General features: G+C 40.7%; 1 protein-coding gene across 4 annotated transcripts in view; it reads right to left on the reverse strand.

Moving 5' to 3' along the window:
- LOC106608394 (zinc finger MIZ domain-containing protein 1) overlaps nucleotides 1-11,148 on the reverse strand; it is a 195,289-nt gene extending 184,141 nt beyond the window's left edge. For all 4 annotated transcript variants that reach the window (XM_045722019.1, XM_045722012.1, XM_045722017.1 and 1 more), the window contains exon 1: nucleotides 10,860-11,148. The gene's annotated coding sequence lies outside the window, so the exon portion shown is untranslated. The remainder of the gene's footprint in view (nucleotides 1-10,859) is intronic.
- Nucleotides 11,149-12,078: the final 930 nt, after the last annotated feature.

Below are 12,078 nucleotides of genomic sequence, written 5' to 3' on the forward strand. Positions count from 1 at the left end.
AAAAAAACTGTTTTTGCCATGTCTTTATGGGGTATTGTGTGTGAATTGATGAGGGGAAAAAACGATTTAATACATTTTAGAATAAGGCTTTAACGTAACAACATTTTGAAAAAGTCAAGGTGTCTGAATACTTTCCGAAGGCACTGTATATACTGAACAAAAAGATAAACACAACAAAAAGTGTATTTCTCTCAAATTTTGTGCACAAATGTATTTAACTCCCTATTCGTGAGCTTTTCTCTATTGCCACGATAATCCATCCATCTGACAGGTGTGGCATATCAAAAAGCTGACTAAACAGCATGATCATTACACAAGTGTACATTGTGCTGGGGACAATAAAAGGCCACTGTAAAATTTGGTCACAGAACACAATGCCCCAGATGTCTCAAATGTTGAGGGAGTTGTCAACTGTCATGCTGACTGCAGCAATGTCCAACATAGCTGTTGCCAGATAATTAAATGTTAATTTCTCTACCATAAGCCGCCTCCAACGTCATTTTAGAGAATTTGGCAGTACATCCAACCGGCCTCACAAATACAGGCCAAGTGTAACCACGCCAGTCCAGGACCTCCATATCTGCGCACTGATGTGTTTCAGCGCACATTAGTGCACTGGAACACATCCTCTGTCCAGTGTCTGTTCTTTTGCACATCTTAATCTTTTCTTTTTATTGACCAGTCTGCAATATGGCTTTTTCTTTGCAACTCTGCCTAGAAGGCCAGCATCCTGGAGTCGCCTCTTCACTGTTGACGTTGAGACTTGTGTTTTGCAGGTACTATTTAATGAAGCTGCCAGTTGAGGACCTGTGAGGCGTCTGTTTCTCAAACCAGACACTCTAATGTACTTGTCCTCTTGTTCAGTTGTGCACCGGGGCCTTCCACTCCTTTTTCCATTCTAGTTAGAGCCAGTTTGCTCTGTTCTGTGAAGGGAATAGTACACAGTGTTGTACGAGATCTTCAGTTTCTTGGCAATTTCTCGCATAATTTCTCAGAACAAGAATAGACTGACTAGTTTCAGAAGAAAGTTCTTTTTTTCTGGCCATTTTGAGCCTGTAATCAAACCCACAAATGCTGATGCTCCAGATACTCAACTAGTCTAAAGAAGGCCAGTTTTATTGCTTCTTTAATCAGCACAACAGTTTTCAGCTGTGCTAACATAATTGCAAAATGGTTTTCTAATGATAAATTTGCCTTTTAAAATGATCAACTTGGATTAGCTAAAACAATGTGTCATTGGAACACAGGAGTGATGGTTGCTGATAATGGGCCTCTGTACGCCTTTGTAGATATTCCATAAAACAATCTGTAGTTTCCAACTACAATAGTCATTTACAACATTAACAATGTCTACACTGTATTTCTGATCAATTTGATGTTATTTTATTGGACAAAAAATTTGATTTTCTTTCAAAAACAAAGACATTTCTAAGTGATCTTTTGAACGGTAGTGTATATATATATATATATATATTACCAGTTAGAGAGAGTGGAAACGATATAGCAAAATGAAGCATTGTGATTGATTCATCAAATTTGATTAATCATTTGAATTATGTCTTAAACCACATGGAAAAGTATAATAATTTTTTTTTTTTGTCACAACTCATGCTGTTACAACAAGGAAAGAAAATGGCAAACATGAGAAATAATTTGTCATTTAACCATGTACATGTTTTACGTATCAGTGTTGTACTGGATAGTACCATGGAAATTAGTGCTGAGCGATTAGTGATTTTTGAGGTCGGTTCGGATTCGATTCGATTATTAAAAAATAATCAAGGTTTTTCGGTTTTGATAATTGTTTTAGATATTAAATGTGTTATGCATTATGTAATTTGAATGCTGTAACAACACAGAATAAAACAATTAATATAAGTCCCATAATGGTACCGCTTATCACTTATTAACCATAATTTATTATTACTTTACTTTACTTTAATAAAATATTTGTTTTACTTGATGACTTTATTATTTCATTCCAAGTCATCGTCTCATATAGAGCTTCTGCCTATGCTGTCTGATAAAAATCACTATTTTAGTAGTTCTTCAAAGTAAACACGGCAAACCTTTTGACTGCTAAATACCAACTAACACTTAGATCATGTATTTTCAGGCACGTAAAGCAACTACTTTCTATCTCTCTATATCGCACATTCTCTCTTTTCTCAATCTTTCTGTCTTTCACCACACAATGGACAGTTTAAGCGGGCACGCAATGGATTATGGTTATTGTACTAAAAACTTAACATGTTCTCTGCGCTAAACGATGTAGAATATTGGCCTATTGGAAACTACAACTCCCGTGTGGCTCAGTTGGTAGAGCATGGTGTTTGCAACGCCAGGGTTGTGGGTTTGATTCCCATGGGGGACCAGTACGGAGAAAAAATTTATGAAATGTATGCATTCACTACTGTAAGTCGCTCTGGATAAGAGCGTCTGCTAAATGACTAAAATGTAAATGTACTACATCGCACAGTTCAGACTTGATCTGATTTATCTCTACAGAAACTGCACATCGAGCTCACAGATAAAAACAAACAAAAAGGAATTCAAATAATTGAACCAACCTCTGTCAATTAGTTGTTATAAAATGAAAAATAACCGAAATGTCGGTTAATCGCTCAGCACTCCTGAATATTAAACACAATTTTTTAATTTATTTTTCAAATTGGCAGGCATTATGCATCCTCATGAACATTATAATTTTATATATTACTTCGAATTTGAATTTTGTCACAAAAAATGCATACCCATTTAGGAAAAGGAAACATGATATTGCAAACATGATATTGATTTATCTTTTGCATTGGGATCAGGTACAACTATGTTTACCCTCCCCCAAAATGAATATTTATGAGAGAATGCCCCACCTACAACTTGTCACCTGAATGCATTTTTTATTTTATTTGAAGGGTTTGGGCAAAGGCTGAAATTGGGGTTGAGAGTTAACCTTTTAATTGACAAAGTGTAACTTTGAGGTATTGAGGACAGCTTCAACATGAGTGTGCGAGGGTTAAACCTTTGGTAAACTAGCGGCCTAAAGGCAGCATAGCTAGTGCTAATAGCATCCTTAGAAAATATTTTTGCAGAAGTAGCAGTATCTGTTTTGTTGCCTGCTGAACTGTTATATGCTGAGAGGAGAAAAGCACCTCGGCTGTTCCTGGCTTTGAAAACAGCAGCCACACAAACCTATTTGCGGCGGTGTGTGTATTTTCAAGGAGAACATGCCCCGAGGCAACACGCAGATTCAGTTTCTCCTGTTCCGTTCCGGACTTCCAAAAACAAAGGAATTCCAGAGAAAATAAAGACAGGAAGGCACCCCCCACCATGTCGCATACACACACAGAGACACACTCCTCTCATGATATACAATTATATTGATAAGATATATCAGAAAGACATGTACTTCCAACATGACATCCAGAGAGGTGTGTGCGTACAGTACACAGACAGGCAAGTCTTAATTCTTAGGCCTAATCCCTGTCCGTGTCTGCTCTTTACAATCCCACCCAGCACACTATGCACAGATCTGGGATCAGCTTTTCCTTTCCTTATCTATTAGGAAGCAGAAAGGTGAAACTCCTAACAGTTGTTAGGGAAATAACATTACATTTTATGTGTATTATAAGGCACTATAAAGGATGTTATGAAGTATTATATGCAGGTTTGGTTTAAGACATTTTATTTTTTATTTTATTTAATCCAGTCGGATAAACACTCCAAACAGCCTACCCGGCATTCGGAGGCGTCCGCATGGTCCTAAAGCACACTGTTGCCTCGTTTTATAATCACATTCCAATGATAAAACTGGGGCGGACAAAAATGCAATTTCAGAATGTGGGAGGGACATGTCCGCCCCGTCCCCAGTAAAAATTGCGCCCCTGATTATACATTTGTACTTCATAGAAAGTGTTCCCAAACCGACTGACTCTAGAGCTCGCTGCCCTGACAATTCCAAATTCTGCTAACTTTGAAGTCATCTGCCTTGCTTCCTATAGCCTTTTGTTGTTCTTGGTTCTAAACACATATGTTCCTGAGAAACAGGGATTTTAGCATCTTTATATCATTTTGAGAGAGTGCCGTGGTTTTTCAACAGATGGCATGGGGAGACAATGACAAACATTGTTTTGGAGGCTGGGCCCTGGCAAGCACCACACAGTGGATCCTCGCTAGTCTCCAGAATACACACACGCACACACACACATGATTAGTCTGCTCCCATTACTGAAATGATAAACGATCAGTTCAACAATGGCTTCTGTCTTCTCGGAACAACAGCCATTCTACTACTGCATGGGAGAGAGGAACATAATACTGTATCTGGTGAAACACATCGATTTGCTGATAAACCGGGGAGATTGATTGCAGATATGGTAACTGGTAATTGATTAAAGACTAAGTATTAAAAATACATTTTCAATATAGTTTTATTTCTGTAGTTTAGATATACAGTATTTTTGAGTGATATGATTTCACTGAATCACTGAAGTGATTAAACTATTTTAATTAGACATGTACACAACAGCTGTCATGGGATGAGACAAACACGCTTTTCCTCCTGCCCTCTCTGCTCTCTCTTTTGCTCTCCCACTCTCTCTCTTTCTCCCTCTGTCTCTTTCTCCCGCTCTCTCTCTCCACAGCGAGGGAGGAGGTTTTAAATATGTCTCTTTATCTGAGCCGCCCAGGCAGCAGGGGTATGAAAGGACCGGCAGGGCTTAGAACCCTGGGAAACAGCCACACACACACACACACACACACACACACACACACACACACACACACACACACACACACACACACACACACACACACACACACACACACACACACACACACACACACACACACACACACACACACACACACACACACACGGAAACAGCCTGCCTCACACTGCCAGAGTCACAATGAGGGGAGGATGTCACACACACACTAATGCACACAGAGAGCACAAACACGTCACAGTCACACACACTCTCTCTCACACACTCTCTCTCTCTCTCTCTCTCTCCAAAGGACACACTCTCTGCTGGCTGAGTTGTTGTGAGAAGGCAGGCAGGCAGGGAGAGACAGAGCTGTCCTGGGAAGTGGGTTTTGCAGTGGCATGCCAATTTGATCTTGGGACATGTGGGCAAACAACTAAACAATGTTTACAGTGTGCAACAAAAACAGAAACTCATCTGTATATTAGTGTAACGAACTCGCCTCGCCTATTACTGCCTGAATATTCCATACTCAGGAAATATGGATACTGCATGCATAGCAGTTTTAATTGAATAGGGTCCGTCATTCATAAATGCTAGTATGACATATTTTGTAATTGATGACTTCCTGTGACATTCATTTAGAATAATATGAATGTAATTCAGGAAGTCTTCTTTTCTCTATTACACAACACCCTAATATCTTCTAACATTTGACATTCGCTCTGTGTACAAATGTCTATGCAAATGTCTATGTCAGAGAACAAGTACAGTATGTGTCCCTAGAGGGCATGTTGGATGTGATTCTACCGCCTTCATACAGTCTACAAATCATAACTCTCCATCTCAGACACACACACACACACACACACACACACACACTTATACTAATACATTTGAGTCCAGAGGCTTGGCAGAGGCTGTAGTACACTTACATACAATCAGGGAGGCTATATTTAGGCAACAAGGCTTGAGGAGGTGTGGTATATAGCCAATTTACCACGGCTAAGGGCTGTTCTTATGCACAATGTAACGTGGAGTGCCTGGTTACAGCATATAGCCGTGGTATATTGGCCATATATCACAAACCCCCGAGGTGCCTTATTGCTATTATAAACTAGTTACCAATGTCATTAGAGCAGTAAAAATAAATGTTTGGTCATACCCATGGTATACGGTCTGATATACCATGGCTGTCAGCCAATCAGCATTCAGGGCTCAAACCACCCAGTTTATATTATCAAATGAGAGCCACATGACCCTGACAGCTCACAGAAAGGAAAGCTGACACACTGAACTCACCAACCCAGCATGGAGACAGAGAAAAGACTAATGAGCTAGGTTGCGTCCCAAATGGGACCCTATTCTCTATATAGTGCACTACTTTTGACCAAAGCCGTGGACAAAAGGAGTGCATTATATGGGGAAAAGGTTACATGTGGGACACAGCCCTACTGTACTGTACTCACAAGAAAACAACACATTCTGAAGATGAGGACAATGTATTTGTCTGGTTTGAACAGGATTTACAAGACAAACATACACACGCACATTGCTCAGACTAACAAGACACACACAATCCCTCTCTCCCTCTCTCTGATCACACACACTTCACTGCCAGTGAGTGAAGATTTCATCAGCAGTAAAAAATGTGAAGGTAATTGCCTCCAATGGTGAGAAATCTTGAGTGCAGGCAGCCAGCCAGCCAGTCAACCAGTCAGTCAGGCAGTGAAACAGGTAGTCATGGTGGATGGACAGACAGACAGACGGTCGTAGGGAAAATGTTGTTCTCCTCGTCCTTGTTCTCCTTGAACTCTCATATTGTTTCTGTGTAGCCTCCTAGCCAGGTGTCATTTCTGATTCAAGGAGCCCTGCTCCAGCACTGTTCAGACACAGTCACTTCAGAAGGGAACTGAACAGGATGTGGCCATTGCAACAATCCCTTCCCTGCACTCGTTACTCAAAGAACCAACGAACGTCAAATCAAACATGCATAAGCCAGTGACAGGGTAAGGCCAGTGAGCTCTCTATTTCCCATCTCTCTCTCTCTCTCTCTCTCTGCTCACTCACATTCAATTTCTCTGTTTCTGCTTCTCTCTTCACTCACACACACATTCAGTTTCTCTACCTCTCTGTATCTACCACTCTCTCTCTCGCTCACTCTGCCTCTCTCACGGTAAGGCACTTTTCGAGACTGAAGCTACTAGCTGTTGTAATAACTTACTGTAGTAAAGGCACTTATGAAACGAGTGCGTGGTACCGATTGACCTTCCCCCTAGAAGACTGGTCTGAGGCTGATTGGCAGAGGTAAATGGATAGATAGGCCTCACAGGGCAGCAGGCAGGCGGGCAGCAGGCAGGCAGGCAGGCAGCACTCACAGGTGTGTGAATCATCTGAACCCTCTGGACCCCAGGAAGAGTAGCTGCTGCTTTTGCAACAGCTAATGGGGATCCTAATAAAATACCAAGTACCAAACCAATTTGATCGAATGATGATGTAGCCTCTCTCTCTACCTCATATTACTGGACAGCTGCAATTTGAAAGAAGGTTCCAGAGATATATATGGCTACGACCTTCTCTGTCTGTTGCGCTGGATGTTGTCGTAGCACAAGCAAGACACAGTCTACACATTGCATTGGGGGCAAATCAATTAGCGTTTTGTGTGAGGATGTAATCTTTATAGTTATGCTCCCATTTAGCCAGCAGTCTGCCTCCTGTTTAGACAATGTTGCAATGATGATGAAAAAATGACATTAAAAAAACGCTATTGACTGCCTGTCTGTGTCTTGCTTATTTGATATGCTGTGAAGGCTATCTGCTTGCCGAAATAGCTGGATGGTAAACCCTTCCAGAAACAATAACTTGAAATTGCTAGACAACCTGTTTGTGTCGTTGTTATGTTTGCAACAGCCTAACATTACTGTTACAACAGAAAAATAACTAGGTTTATTCTAACTCTTTTGTGTACAACCGGCAGCGGAGCCATGGAGTGACTGAGCAGCAGCTGATATTTTTTTGCAACAGCAAGTCGAGTTCCAGAAAATACGGAACTACAGCTAATGCTGCACAAACAATTCAAATCAAATGGAATTACGACCAGGAGACTATTATGCAGTCAAATGAATCAATAACCTTTCGGAGAGAGATAATACATGAAATGGAGTGAACACTGATGCAGTCAAATTATAATGGAACACTTTAGATATGAAGTAATATGTCCAAATAAACCTCCATGCAGTTTAGATTTCCCTAATATGAAGGACTGACAATGTGGTCTGTGGGGGAAGCATTTAAAAAAAAACATATTTCTCTACTTGGAGATATTTTCCCTGTTGTACATTTCTACAATATACAAAAGGCAAATTGAAGCATTTTAAATACAACTATGATATGTTCAACAACACAGAGAGAATCTGACAGACAGAAACAAAGGTTGTCTTCTGCTATGGGACAGACAGTCGGATGCGAGGGGAGTGGGTGGTATATGGGCCAACGGCAAGACACAAGCAGACAGAGAATCCATGTCTAGTGAGTCTGATTGAACGTCAGCCAACAATTTCATAATACTCCACAATAGAATACTAAGAGTAAGGTGAAAAGTCAAGCTGTCACAGCAGTGAATAGTGTAGCGCAGGTTCTACATTCTCAGCTCAGCTCTAGGCTCTGAGGCTGTGGGTGGGGAATTTGAATAGATAGAAGAGGAAGAAGCATGGAACTACTACAGATTTATGATTGAGCGAGGAGCAACAGCAGTTTATACATTAGAGCTGGACCATATTGACAAAAATCCATATTGCGATAAATTGCCAGAATTGATGCAATAACAATAAATAGAAAGATACGTTTGTAACATTATTGTGCACCTTTAACCTACTACTACCGGTTAGATGGTTGTAGCAATCAACTGTTCCATTAACAATCACCCATATTAGCAAACTTATTTCATTTAGAACTTCACATTTCTCTAGTATAGGCAACTTATCGTAAGGAACGATTTCAGTAGAATGCTTGCGATAATTGATTGGTATGGTCAGTGTCGATCATTTTGGGTTTATCGCCCCAGCTCTAGTATACATTTCCTGAGTACTGAGGCTGTGGGTGAGGCTACCAATTTCTGAGTGAGGAGCAACAGAATCATAATACACATACATGCCTAGTTCCAATACGCATATGGTTCATTTCCTTGTTTCCTTTCATTGTCTCGTTTTCTCCACTTATCCACTCACCCGCACAGACAGCCCATAAACACAGCATTGAGTTCCAATTGTATTGATTGGCTTTCATTCATCGTCTGCTTTCCTTCATGACTGCTGACAGATGAAAAGGTTGGATGGATGAGCTTCTCTCATTCAACTTTCACCTCTTAACTTGACTGACCAGTGAGATAGGGTGTGTATGGTGTGAGGCTTTACTTCCACTTTATAAGTGTTGTTAACTGTAATCTGTAACTAATGTATGCTATTAACACATTGTTACATGCTGCATCTATTAATCAATTATAAACGTAAAACGTTCCAGTTTTCTTCAGGACATGGTACATATTTTCATATTGCAACTGTGATTATTGTACATTAAATGACCTATATCATAACATAAACGCATACCATTCATGTGCAGTGATTCTATTATAGCCCATATCCCTGTAGCAGTATGAGTTGCACTGAAGTGGGATCAATCTGATTACTTAACCATGCCCCTTTACATTTTTATACATTTACTTTAGTTTATTTAGTAAATATTTTCTTAACTATTTATTGAACTGTATTGTTGGTTAAGGGCTTATAAATAAGCATTTCACGGTAAGGTCTACACCTGTTGTGTAGACATGTGACAAATACAATTTGATTTGACATCTGAAGTGGAATCACACATCCATACTTTCCCTCTGAACTAACGCAGCCGCTCCAACTAGCGTTTCCTCCGACTCCCCTGCTTCACTAAAGAGAGAGGAAAGGGGTATTCTCTCCCTCCCTCTCCTCCCGTTCGTTCAGTGCAGTCTACAGGTTTTTTTCCGCTGTGACTTGGCTGCTCTCTCTCTCTCTCTCCCCTCATGGTCCGAGTGGAGAGAGCAATGAAAGAGAAGCCAGTGCTGCTCCCTCCTCTTCTCCCTCCCACCCACCGGGAGGCCCGCCCGCCGCTGCCCCGGCTGGCCTCACATCCAGACGGAGGAATTTATCAGGGAGGGCTCGCCAGAGACTCCGCCGCCCGCTGCACACACAGCGGCCCAACCAGAAGAGCTCAACTCTTGTCTCTCAGCGGAACTTTTGGCCGTATAATAGCGCAGTCGGGAAGGTTGTTGAAATGAATCAGCCTTCTACAATAAATGGCACATTTGTGCATGTCTGACAGAACAAATATAATGCAAGATAGAAAGGTTATTTTAACAGTGACATAATAACCTATGCGGGGCACGGATAGGCTACAAAGTTAGAATACATATTGCGAGCGGGAGATACATAGGCCTTCATTGTAACACTTTAAGAACATGCCAATACAGCTAACGGCAAGTCTTTGTGATATGCTATTATTACAACAGGTAGGCTATTAGAAAGCAGTCAACTCAGTCCAACCTTTTTTTGCTTACTGAACTATTGACATACCCGTACATTCCAAGATTAACATTCCCATCTGCTCAGCGAGCTGATTAACGTCAATTGTTTACCAACAATCAGCCTTCTCGAGCATATGGAGCCTATTTTACAAACCCATAAACATGCACATACACCAATGTGAAATCATGCACCCATCATATCTATACAGGCGAGCATGCACCTCCGTATCTCGTAGCTAGCTAGGCTACCTCGTCTCACACTATGTTAAAGTGACTTGAGGATAGGACATTGCTCAATGTAGGCTAAACGCATGCACGGACCAGATCTAGCTAGACGGATTTATTCCTAGGCAGACTGGGACACAATAGCAAAATCCGCTATCCAGTTTAGGCTAGATATAACTGCTAGTTCTGTTCTGATTCTCTGGCTTCTAGGAGGTCAGTCTATTGTTAGCGCTGGGGTTGAGTCTGGGCAGCGAGAAGCGAACCCATCCAAGGCAGTAATGACCACACACAAAATCCTGTCTCTCTGTGCAACCAACCCACGGCAAGGTGTGATAGAATAGCCTACGATACGGAAACAACCAAGGAACGGAACTTACTTTTAGCTTGGAACCTCGGCTAGAAGAAGAAATCCACTTTGTTTTCCCGAATCTCGTGTATACTGCGTTCCTTTTCACTTTAAAATACAAGAAAATAGCGCCCACTGTACCGTTGGTGTGTATGAGTGACTGAAACAACTACCGTACAGAGCCACAGCAAGTTGAAGTGTCAAATTACACTGGCTGTTCAGTTACCACAGAGGGAGCCATGCTTCGGGGCTGCTGACAAAATGTGTCCCAGATTCAGGTGGTGGGAGCGATTTAGGAATACTCCAGGAGTGACAGACCGACCATACAGAAGGCTACGAGAGACTGTAAACCTCTGAACGGACGGGACTGCAATCATTCGACCACCGACAGCGTTTGAATTTCGATTTTTAGTGGAGGTGATGTGTTTGGTGATGCATGTTAAACCATCTGAATACATTATTGAAATACTTCTAAGCTGTTGAAATCATATCACTAAAAAACGTTTTTAAACCATTTTTACAATTTAATAGATGTATATTAGGACTAATATTAATTATATAAATTATAATAATAACGAATAGAAGGCTAATAACGCTGCTAATACACAAATCATTACAAATAGCCTATGCCTTTGTAATAATAATAATAATAAAACACTATTCACAATATTCATAATAATACTCATTATAACCATAGCCTAATTGAAATAATAGGCTAAAATAATAAATTGGGCTAGTGGCATATTAATAACATAAACAAATGATTGTTGTTATGATTAGGCTATTATTTTCTTACAGCTCCTCATCATCATCGTCATCTCTGAATAACAACATGGTTGATATCCTATCTTTTACATGTCATATGCGCTCTCAGTAGGCTACAGAGAGCCAGAGCACCATGCAGTGATTCGGGAAGTATCAGGTTCCGTATTTTGCGAGTCTCCGGTCTCCAATGGAAGCTACAGAATAACAAAGACATGTTTGAGAGTCGAGCAGTGAGCAGCAGCGGCTACAGCAGTAGGCTTGGCTGATCGGTGACGTCAAGGAACAATGTGGTTTACACTAGTTACCAGATCCACAAAGTCAAAATTAGCTAGGCCCGGCCTAGATCGTAAAAATTCATAAAAACTAAAATTATATTTTTGGTCATAATTTCAGGTTAAGATTACGCATAAGGTTAGCAGCTGGTCAATGTTATGGTTAGGTTTAAAATCACATTCTAAGAAGATAAAATATAGAAATAGGCGGGG

Source organism: Salmo salar, chromosome ssa01 (assembly GCF_905237065.1).
Source record: "Salmo salar chromosome ssa01, Ssal_v3.1, whole genome shotgun sequence".
NCBI lineage: Eukaryota > Metazoa > Chordata > Actinopteri > Salmoniformes > Salmonidae > Salmo > Salmo salar.